A 12,634-nucleotide genomic window follows, 5' to 3' on the forward strand; every position below is an offset into this window, starting at 1 on the left:
AACGCAGCTGTCACTGAGGACAGTGTGTCACAAAAAGAGTTTAAAAAAAAAAGTAGTATTCACATGAAGAACTGCAGCAATGTGAACCCTTGAACCTAGAACAAAATCTATATGGAAACCACAATTGCTCGAAATGGTATTGTATCATAGACTGTGTATAAAGATGGACGAGCATGTGAAGGGCTTGGGTACAATAAAGATTTTGCAAAGTGAGAAGAATGAAAGAATTAAGTCACTAAACCCTGGATGTCAGCTTGTCGGGGAAGGCTGCTCTGTTGTGCCGGCTCTCTATGTTCACACTTATCTCATGCACATGAATTAATCAAAATGTGGCAACAAATTGTATCTCATGCATATAAAAGAGTAATCTGACCACAAAATGTAGTAGAATAGGCTTCAATCTAATACTATATGTTTCCATCTCCATTAATGTATATTATAAGGAGGCCATTTTTAATTTCTGGACTTTGAGGAGGAGGTTTACACCCTTTATGTTAATTTCTCTTGTAAAGATGATCGATGTGGAAAATATTAACTAATATAACTGCTTTTATGTCACGTACATAAAAAACATTCACATAACAGTCATTAATACCTTAACACATTAACTCACACTTCTTCTGTTCACATGCACTCTCGCATACACACTTCTACCACACAATTTATATGGTGGAGACGAAAGCCTTAAAATATGTCTTCACCTCATGGGGGACTTGCTTTTTGTCCCCATAAGAAGACGAGCAGATAGCACGCTCAAACGCATCCACCCACACCCTTGGCGGACCATGATGTCCCAGCTTCCTGTCAGATGGTGTCATCAGCAAGACAAGGTTGCTCTGCTCCATTTATCTGAAAATATATCTGTCATAACAAGTTATTTAAAGGGCCACTTCACCCAAATTGTTATCAAACCTTGGATAAAACTACATTTGATTAAAAAAACAGACACAAACAATGTCACCATTATTATTAAGACAGGATGAGGATAATCCACAGAGCTCACTGCTAATAGTTGGGAACTGAAAAAAAGGAAATGTTCAGCCCACTGATGGATGTGAATTGGCCCGTCCCTACGACCAAACGCCAAATTCAGCGCTTCCTTTTCTATTCTCTGAGACAGTTTTCCATCCTTTCCACATCCTGTCCTCCCCCTCACCTTCAACACACACACACACACACACACACACACACACACACACACACACACACACACACACACACATATATTCATGTTCTTTTCACCTCTTATCCGTCAGCTCTAGATTTTACAATTTCCTCCTTTTCATTTTGCCCTGTCACAGATACGGTTGCCACGGAGAACAGAAATGTTGGAGCCCGAGTTGTGTGTGTGGGCGGATTCAAATGTGTGTGTGTGTGTGTGTGTGTGTGTGTGTGTGTGTGTGTGTGTGTGTGTGTGTGTGTGTGTGTGTGTGTGTGTGTGTGTGTGTGTGTGTGTGTGTGTGTGTGTGTGTGTGTGTGTGTGTGTGTGTGTGTGTGTGTGTTGGTGGGTGTGTATGTGTGTGTTTGGTCTCAGATCAGGAAAGGGTTAATTTTGAAGGTCGGGGTGGAAAGCCCAGATGGAAAGCCTTTAGTTTCTGAACTTAATTGGCATGACATGGCCCAGACAATGTGCCAAGTTCAGTGTGTTTGTGTGTTCATGTGTGTAGCATAATGTTGTGCATATCTGGGTGTGCATAGACAAGTGATGATATGTGTGAACATTTGCCCACGGTGACAGAGACATGCAGTATGTGTTCCTGTCTTCGTGTGAGAACATGTTTGTGCTGCTACTTCTGCAATGTATATATAAATCTATATTGTATGTATTTGTACGAGCAGAGATGTGCAAAGGTCCGTGTGTATCTGTGTCGATTATTTACTGCACGTGTCCAGACATGCGTGACAGGATAGAGAAGTGGTAGGCGCCACAATGGAGAAGCAATATCTGATGTCTTTATTTCCTCCCCTGTCAAATTCAAAGCAGAGCCACAGCAGGAACCCATGAACGTTTCTGCACGTAGAGCAAATGTAAAGGGAAGTAACAACCCATGTGCATTAGCCTCAGAACTGGCTAAAGAATGAACATGCTTCTCCACGGAGATATTCACATTTATTTTGGGTTAAATTCCAGCCCAGCCGAACAGTCGAAGTTGATGTTCATGATGTCAGTGACACAGCAAGGGTTTGGCATGATTTGTAATTGTTCATTTCATACCATGTTGCTTTTTCAAATGGTTGCCATTGTGTCTCTATGAGTCATGTTAATCTCATTTTTGCGTTTAGGGGACTCTAGAAATCAAAGTGTAGAAACAGTATTTCTTTTATTATGATGTTATGCCAAGCTGTGTAACCCTCCTACAGCTTTTCCAAGTTAATGATTTTAAGACAAATCATTACAAATGAGAGCTAACAGATGCTGGAAGTAGCTGTTGGTCATGGCCACATTTATGGGAAATACTCCAGGTTGAAATAAAGTGGAATTTTTTTGAGGTGTAGTGTTGACAAATTAAATTGTCCCGCCCTCATTGTGGGTGTCTTAGCTTCACTTATTTGAGGGTTCCGTTGGAGCGACTCCACAGCTTCACTTGTCAACCACACACCTCACAATCTATTGGTTGGAGAATTTGGACTCACCAAGAACAGAAAATAAATCTGAGTTCTCGGAAGCATGTAGGAGAAGAGCTGAAGCTGGAAACATGTAAATCTGTCCAGGCAACAAAATATCTGAAAGCAAGCGCACAGTTTGAGCACAAGCAGAACAAATCTAAACACAAGCAGGGGCTATATGAGACCAAGACCAGGGTTTTGAGTAAAAGCATTACAAAATCTAAATGCCCTGCCCGCAAACCCTTTTGAATAAAGATAGGAAAAAAAAACACATAGAAGTGGAGCTGCATCGTACATTTTTATATACAGTCAACGGTCTTGAAGAACACATTTGGCCTTTACCCAGGGAAGGATTTGATACCCAGGATATCAGCTGAAAGGTATGTTTGACTCTGTAGGACTGTTTTAAGTTACATTCATCATTGGACTACAAAGAAAACAAAAGAAAATGACGCATTAACCATTGGACTTTAAAAAAAATCTTTATTTCTGAACAGAACCAAACAAGGGAGCAAATATTCAAGCCAGTGTTTTGATTTTGATCTGTGCACTGAGATCCAGGCTTGACTAAGATATAGACAAACAGATCCAAAGCAAGTAACACTGCATTGCCTGTGAGATTGAGCACGTTGGCGCAAAAAACTCAGTCTAAACAGCTAAGGCTGCAGTCGCTGATAAAGGTAGAAATAAAGTGGAAATTGGGTCTGTAATGAGAACTCACACTTTTATTCAGCTCTGTGTGAGGCTGTGTGCGTTTGTCATGCCGGTCGCTGCCAGTTTCCATTACATCGTGCAGAGTCCGAACCTGCTCCACTTGGGCTTGGAGCGCTCTGCTTGCTCAAATGGTCTTGGCACGCTAATGTGTCGTACACCACTCTCAACAAGCTCTGAGTCGAGGGAACGGCCGAGGACTAATGTGTGTACTATTGAGTTAAGATCACTTGGTATGGAAAGCTTGGACACATTTCCTCCGCTTTCTCTCTTCTTTCTAACTGGTTCTCTGTCTTTCACGTGTATGTAAATATAAAAATAATATATAAGGGTAAAAAAGGGTGTCTGCGTTGTAAACAATGAAATGTCACGAGGAGTTGCTTGAGGTCGCTGAGCCTCTGCATAATTCAAGAAACCATCTCTGACTTCCTGTTTCATACTTCTGTTTCTGTCCCTTCCTGTGTCCCTGCCTGCTTTGTTTGTTTGCTGTTTTTTAGCCCTGCCAGCGGCACGACTCTGTGGGTGTCAGTGTCAGTCTGATGCTCGGTCCACTGGACCAAAATATCTCAGCAACTGGGCTACTGGATGGATTTACATGATGCGGTATGTTGTATAGAAGCTCCTGGGGTCCATGAATCCACGGTCATGCTTGAGAAATAATATGAGGATCCCTAAACCCTAACCCCGCAAAATTTCCATCAGGCTTAGCTGCATGTGGTGTTGAGTGCTAATTAACCAATTTTAGATATAAAGTTAACATGGTAGTGTGATAGATAGTTAAAATGTATGAATAAAGTTAAAATGAATGAATGATTTCCATCTGCACTCTATTAGTATAGCCTGGTTGAATGATCTGCTGATCTGATCTGCTGATCGATTAGTTTTACCTGCAGAGGCAGGATTAGGGGAGCTCTGGGCACGGGTGTCATTCTTGATGCAGCTACTGAAGCAGAAGCATCGTGTCTGAGTGACGTTATTAACATCTCCCCTTTTCAGGTAGGAAATGAATGTTTATGTGCTGTGAATACATTATTGACCTGTTTAGCAACAAGATTATAATGTTTGTATGGTTGAATTTGTGATTGTGTCCTGTTTGTGCAGTTAGTTCACACTTTTTATGTAGCTCTGCTCTGTGTAGTGTAGGCAGGTAGCACCACGTGGTGAGCATGAGTGCACCACATGTTGTGTGCATTGTTCACATGTTTAATTTAGCAAGACAGCTAAAAGAAAGTATTATATTGCTGATGTCTATGTGTATGATTAATGTTCAGTATGTTATGTTTGTAAATAATAAGAGATAAGGTATTTTGTTAATTATCAATAATTTAAGTTACTGTTCAAAGATTAATAGGCCATATATATACTGTTACATGTTCATTTGTTGTAATGTTGTAAATTGATTTTGTGAATTATAAACCATTCTTGATGCAGCTACTGAAGCAGAAGCACCGTGTCTGAGTGACGTTATTAACATCTCCCCTTTTCAGGGCACAACAGTAGCATACGTTTGTGAACATAAAAATATTACACCGGCTAACAATCATTACATTAACATCATCATTGTGAGAATGTTAGCATGTAGCTCAAACCCCTGCTGTGCCAATGAGCAGATAAAGAGCTGTTGATAAATAGATATTGTGCATCACACTTAAGGATTCTGCAAATGCAACAATTGCACACTACATGTCAAATTATAACTAAGACTTATAACTATTGATTTGTCTTATATGTATAATGCAATTCTCTTTATTCCAGTGGTGCACTACAGCTAGTGGCTTCGGACACATCACCGCTCACTTTTATGGACTTGTTGAAATATAACAACAAAACGTATCTTTCCTACATGTATTTTTCCTGGAGGAAGGCCTCCAGGAAATGTCTCCTTCTCCAAAGTAAGTTATAGTCTTTATAGCAGCAGATCATGACAGTGCATCATGACCTGAAGGGTGTGCGACATTCAATACTCAATAACTCAATACATAGAGAGGTCGGCACACAATATATACCAGCAGAGGAAAACCATTGAAGATCCTGACACTTGTTGAGTAAGTCAATGTATTTATAGTTCTTGGTATTTATATAACATAACCCCCATTTCTTTCTTCTAGAAATGTAAAATATCCACTTGACAGTGATCTAGTTACTTTGTAAGACAGAAGAAATCCCAGAGAGGCTGAGGAAAACACGTCGGCTCAAAACAACAGAAAGATGTTTCAAATCTTCTTCTAAACTTTAAAGATCTAACTCTGTCTTTGATTCCATAACTTTAAAAAACACACACACACACACACTCACACACAGATTCAAGCTCTGTTTGCAGTACTTGCCTGCTCTGAGGCCAGTTGAACCAGCAGATATCCCCCAGGAATCTCCAAACATGGCATCATGAATATTTCAACACTGACATCCGCCATCTGCACCTTGGCCAGCTCAAACACACACACACACACACACACGCACACGCGCATCTGCTCTCTTTCAGTCAGTCTCACCTCTCTCTCTTCCTCTCTGTGTGTTTTTGAACACTCTGCATCTGGTCGCAGGAACCCCTGCCAGTACGTTCTACACTTACATAACGCATTCTACCGTCAAAATGTTTAAAAAGAGATCGACAGGCGGAGACGTGAGGAAGGAAAAGGGAGAAAAGACAAAGTGAGGGGCCGAGGCAGAGATACTGATGTTCCAGTTTGACGAGTGATATTGATAAATCAGTAAACCACTTTCTCCTGTCCAGTGAAGTTTATTGAATTCAAGAAAAACAGTAGAGGAGCTGGAGCCTGAGATCAGTGGAAACTCTGCGAATAGAGCAACGTGCAGAGATGAGAGACAAAACCTAGCGACTCTTTGCTGCTGCTGCTGCTGCTGTTGGATGGATGAAGGTTCAAAAAGTAAAGAGCTTCATGGATTTATCTGCCAAGTGTCACTGGAAAGGATGAAGAAAAGAGGCATGAACAAAAGATTTCTCACAGATTTACCTGGACACCTTATCTAACCCTAACACTTATTAATGACCCAAAACGACATAAGGATAAATAAATGAATATATAAAAGCAAATTTCTACATTCATTTTTTTTATATTTTTCTGTCCGCTTGTTGATCAGGGGTGAAAAAAAGCCAGATCGGTTCGGGCGTTGTGATCTTCTACTTCTGTCTTAAGTTGGGTGCCTACCTAATTAACATAGTGACACCTAAATAAATAAATGTTGAAAGAAAGAAAGAAAAATTGTCTTTTGATAACAAAATGTTTATTTTAATTTATTTACGTATTTTGCTCCTTCATTAACCCATTTATCACTGAGACAAAAATGTGTGTATCTTTGTGCGTTTGAGAAAATATTGAATGTGAACAATTTAGCTTGTGCACGTGACAAGAAGGAAATATCGTTATATGCATCCCAGGAGACATATAAGCAAAGAGATGATGATGATGATGATGATGATGATGATGATGGAAGAGGAGAAGGTATTTTATTCACTGCAGTCCGCCTCAATCCCAGTTAGCCACACAATTGGCTTATGCCAGGCAGTCTGATTGCACAGTCTACCACAGCCTGCAGGGACTGTACACACACACACACACACACACACACACACACACAGTCACACACACAGACGTAAATTATGCACATTAAAATACACTCACTCACAAACACACATGGATACTGTGAATGCAATCTTTCATACTTTCACACACTCACAGAAAACACACACACACACACCCACAGCAAACTACTTATGCAAACATATACTGTATGAACACACACATTAAAACACAATACTCGCACCAATAATGAAACAGATTCATGCCCAGACCCCCCTCATGTGGCATATGCTCATATGTGATACACACACACACATACAGTATATAGCTAAATTATGCACATTAAAATACACACACTCGCAAACATGCTGTGCATGCAATCTTTTGTACTTTTACACACTCACAGAAACTCACACAGATTTATTCAAGAAACATAGTGTTGCAGGCGAAGAACGTATATTTTATTGAAGAAAGAATTGAAGTGTCTGTGCTCAAGTGTCACTAATAGAAAACAACTCAAATATATATGGTTCATACACATACATAAAGTACATGGGATTGCCATTGGGCTAAACGGATTCATAGAGCACGTGCACTGGGAGACACATGAACCAAACATGGAGCTGGCTGTCTCTTATTCTCTCTGTGTGTCTCTCTTCATTCACACATGTCCAAGCAGGACAGTGACTGACATTGACTTCATTATGATCAGTTGGACACCTCCCTCATTTCCCCACAATCTGATCTTGACCTCATTTGTCGTAGAATGGTTATACCATCTTCTTTTGGTTTTGTTTTCCAGGACAACTGAGTGAAATCAAAGCAGCATTGCTGTGAGACTTTGTGGGAAATCGAAGCCAGTTGTATTGTTGTCCGGGCGCTTAGGGTGATCACAAATCATTTGTACTTATTTACATCCTGGTGTCTGCGATCCGTTCACATCAGAACACTTCTGTGATGCTCTTTGAGGTCTGAGCTGCAGCCGGCATCATTTCAGATTTTGCCATCAGTTTGGACATTAGCAACAAGCCTTGTATCCCTCAGAATGATGTCCATGTTGGACATTTCTGCAATGTTCAGTGCCTTATATAGGAATTGACGACGGCAGGGTGAGGGTGTGGGGGTGCAGGCGTTGGATGGGTGTGTGCAAAATTACTTTTTTCTGCAGTAAACCAAAGTGTAATTACCATCACATATCTGCTAAGTGCTCACATTGCCTCGACACACAATTCTTACAGTGACACAGTTCTTTCCTGAAGCCCGGAGCAGGAAATAAGTTGGATGGAGCTAATTATGGCACAAAGTGTTACTGCACATGTCCCACTCTTAGGGACCTGCTAGACGCACAGCCAGGAAGTCACACTGATCCTGCAATAACATACACAGTCACACCCAGTCACGTCAATGCATGCACAAGCACACACACACACACACACACACACACACACACACACACACACACACACACACACACACACAAACGCACAGTATAGCCAAATGTTTGCACTACGAGGTCAGGAGATCTCATGTTTGCAGGAGCTTGGGGACCTGTAACACACCGCAGGTACATACACATGGCAGTTTATAGGACTAACACTACCGTGTGTGTGTGTGTGTGTGTGTGTGTGTGTGTGTGTGTGTGTGTGTGTGTGTGTGTGTGTGTGTGTGTGTGTGTGTGTGTGTGTGTGTGTGTGTGTGTGTGTGTGTGTGTGTGTGTGTGTGTGTGTGTGTGTGTGTGTGTGTGTGTGTGTGTGTGTGCCTGAAAGTGTGTGCTTATGTTTCTCTGTTTGTGTGTGTTTGTGTTTGCTGATGTGTGAATAGACGTCTATTTATCCAGTCAAACCAGCGCAGAGTTTATCCAGAGTCCCACATCATGGGGATAGGGTTTCTCCTTGTGCCGCTTCCTATTAGTGAGTGTAGTTCTGTGTGTGTGTGAGTGTGAGTGTGTGTGTGTGTGTGTATACATTATTTTATAACAGAACAGAACAAAGTAAAAGCCAGAAGCAGACGTGAATACAATATTTGACAAATAAGTCTTCGGTCAAGGACAATTTACAAGGCTTTTCCCACTATTATCAGACACATCTCATATTCTTCTTCATGCCTCTAAACTATGTTGTGGTTGAAAGCTCCAAAATAAAAGCCAGTAGATGTCCCTTGATACATACATTCATTTGTCAAACTATTTTCAACATCAGAGACAGTTTTGAAACAGTCAGTTGTTATAGAACACAAACAGAACAAGGCAGGACTGATGTCAGTGTAGTTTTTATCATGATACTTCCTTTACTCCAAAAGTAGCAAGTATATGCAGGCTTTCTGTTTTTTACCTTTATGTGACGGGAACCATTGGCAATCTGTAACCTACGTTTCGGCAACCTCACTGTGCTGCCAGTTTTGCATCACGATAGTAAAGAAAAATGGTTGTCCCATGTTGTTCCCAAGATGTAAAAAACAATAAGTAAACAATTTAGCGCACAAGGCTATTTAGCGCCAACGCCCTGAAGTTCATATAGCTCAGCATAATATATCTGAAAAGGTGCAGCGCTAACATCTAGATTGTCAAATTAAAAAAACGAATTAGACCCGAGAGTGAATGCTGATTGTATGCATTCCCATTGTAGGCAGAAACAACATGCAAGTGGGTGTGAGTGGGCTTTTACACCACTTGAAAAGGGGGCTTTAGATTTTGCATATGATAATTTCTTAGGGCAATGGTAAAAACATTTGACTTGTTTGAGGCTGAAGACACAGGAGTGATTTAATTTTTTACATTTGAATTTCTGTTTTAGTACATTCATTAGTACACATTACCATTGAAAATAAGCAGACAGTAAGATAAGATAAGATAAGATAAGATAAGATAATCATTAATTGATCGCCATGGTGGAAATTTGGATATTACGGAACAGATTAGAAATAAATAGAACTTGGAACATCGTGACGTCCAAATCAATGACATCAAAAATAACAACACAATAAAAAATCCTCACATGAAATGTATTTTTAGTTGGTTGATTTCATTTTGCACAGTCAAACTAAATAAACTGTCTGAAACAGACACATGTTTGAGGTTTTCTGAAGAGGTATCCTGTTGTTATGTTCATGTCATATCTGTCCTCTTTAAACGAGCAGGAGAGTCTGAGTGTGCAGGCGTTTAAAAGCCTGATTGATTCAAATAATGTAAAACAACGGAGGTAAATGTCAGATTTAAGTGACACAATTGTGCAGTCAACAATCACAGAAAAACTCCACAGCTCAAGAAGCAAAGATGCCACATTCTCAGAGAACTGCAGCTTTCATAAGCAGGTATCACAGCCCTGCATGTGATGTCAGGTCAGAAACATCACAGCGTGAGATGATCTCACTCAAGCGTCAGTTTCCTTTAATAAGCAGATACAGTCAGGAACTTCATTCCCAGCCAGGCATATTGCATTCCACAGCCAAACATTCTTAAATATGACAGTATCCTCCGAGAGACAAATTTATATACCCCGTCCATGAAGCTTTGGGTCAGCCTTCTGCACTGGTGAAGACAAGACAAGTGAGTGAGTAAACCGGGAGTCAGCAGGTTTTTATTTTCACTCTGCTGCAGCCGCGTTGTAAAATGTGTTCAGTGGAGGGAGCGATCATAGTGGAGTGTGTCTGTGCCTAGACGCAGCAAATATCACAGTATCACTCTGAAAGGAGACGCATGCAACAAGACCGGAAGAGATGGAGTGTGTCAAAGAAAACAAGAGAAAGAGGGAAATTAGGGACAACTACACGATCAGAGCGCCCAGTTGTGTTGGAAGTCTACAAGTTGTAATTATACATTTAAAGCTCTATAGCAGGAGGGAATGAAGACAGGAAAGAATGGTAAAAATATAAAATATAAAATATATATCACACCTGGGCTCAGGTATCCAGGTTAAGACTAATGACGTCCCATATTCTTCATTATTCCAGTTTATGAATGCAAAGGCCAATTTACTTATATAACATTTTCAGCGTTTAAAGTAAAATAAAGAGAAATGGTAAAATAATTTTGAATCTGTCTTTACTCACAATAAATAAAAGTAGTGTTTATCGACTGTGTGTGTGTGTTTGTGTTTTTTGTGTTTCTGTTTTCATTTAATGAAGATAAAAAGAGAGAGTGGGTAATGAGGTACAACAGATCAACCGGTTTGTTTATGTCGTCTGATGCCGGACATGTGTACAATTTGTCTTCATATTTTTAAATCCATACAGCAGGAAGGAATGGAGGAAGTAAGAAAGAAGAAATGAAAGAAAGAAAAGAAAGAAAGCTGCAATATTTCCAAGTGAGAGACCCAGATCCTGCAAGTTACATTTGTTACAGCTGGTTTCATGTATCCAGGTCAAGACTTATGTCCTTCCTCGTTGTTTTAATTCATGCACGCAAAGGCTTATTTATCTATTTATTTTTTCAGTGTTTGAAATAAAATAAAGAAACGTGGTCAAAAAAATTGTTTAATTTCGAAGAGGACTTCAGTCAACTCATAAATGTAGCGTTTACCTACTGGGTGTGTGTGTGTGTGTGTGTGTGTGTGTGTGTGTGTGTGTGTATGTGTGAGTGTGTGTGCGCGTGTGTGTGTGAGTGTGTGTGCGCGCGCAGCGGGACTGACATTAACGGTGGAATTTACTGAGCATTTATGTAGCGTGACTGACAACGTGTGTGCGTGCGTGTGCATGTGCGTGTGCAGAATAATTGGAACTTCAATGCCCACAATCCCCCACAGACTCCTAAACCCCCCTCCCCCCTCCCCGCCTCCGCCCACACCCCTTCAGCGACCGGGTCGTCTCGCGATTGGTCGGCTCGTCTCGTCACATCGGGACCCAACGTGGGGCTCCTCGATGCGGATTGGCTCGACGGAAGAACGCTGTCGTCCAATCAGCGCGCAGAGAGAGCCCCGAGACGAGGAAGAGCTCTTAAGGTGGAACGGACGAGTTGAGGTCGAGTGTGTGTTCAGGCTAAATTGAGACGTGAGAGCATGAAACATAGACTGTTTATGAAAAGGCATGAAGGCAGAGTCTGACTCCACGTTGGAGTTCGTTGCTGCTGTAAGACCGAACACAGGAAACCAGAACCGAGCCGTGAACGGGTCTGAAGGTAGAACAGGTCTGTAGATGATGTGAAAACAATGGTAAAGGTTCAATGTGGAAGGTTTAGGTGAAAGGGATCTGTTGGCAGAAATGAAATATAAAATGATCTGTGTTATGTTTTTCACGAGTGTGTTTCATCTCAATGGTACAAATTGTTGTTTTCTTTACCCTAGAATGGGGCCTTTGTATTTATATACTTTATATAAACATGGGGAACAGGTCATCTCTACGGAGGCCGCCATTTTTTTAACAGTAGCCCAAACTGGACAAACTAAACACCCTTTGAGTTTTTATCACAACTTCATGTTTGAAAGGGGAGGGTGAGGTGAGGGGTGTTCAGATGCAACATGACACTTCACCACAAGATTCTACCACTCACCTGTGGTTTTGTCAGTAACTTTATTTAAACAAATGTTTGAACACTACTGTTTAAAGCTTTGTGTGCTGAGATCATTATGTCTTTGCTGTACCTGTGTTGAGAGCTCATTCCGTTTCTCTGTGTTTCAGATGCTGAAGGTGCTGATGCTCCTCTGTGGATCACCTCAGCCGGCTTCTCCTCATGCTTTACCAGAGGTCCGGAAAATAAATACTGTATTTTCAATGCACGTTTTCTATAACGATATCTATAGAGAAGCATCCGTCTGTTTGCTAGTTTTCAGCATCTCTTGGGA

The sequence above is a fragment of the Limanda limanda genome, chromosome 9 (assembly GCF_963576545.1).
Source record: "Limanda limanda chromosome 9, fLimLim1.1, whole genome shotgun sequence".
NCBI lineage: Eukaryota > Metazoa > Chordata > Actinopteri > Pleuronectiformes > Pleuronectidae > Limanda > Limanda limanda.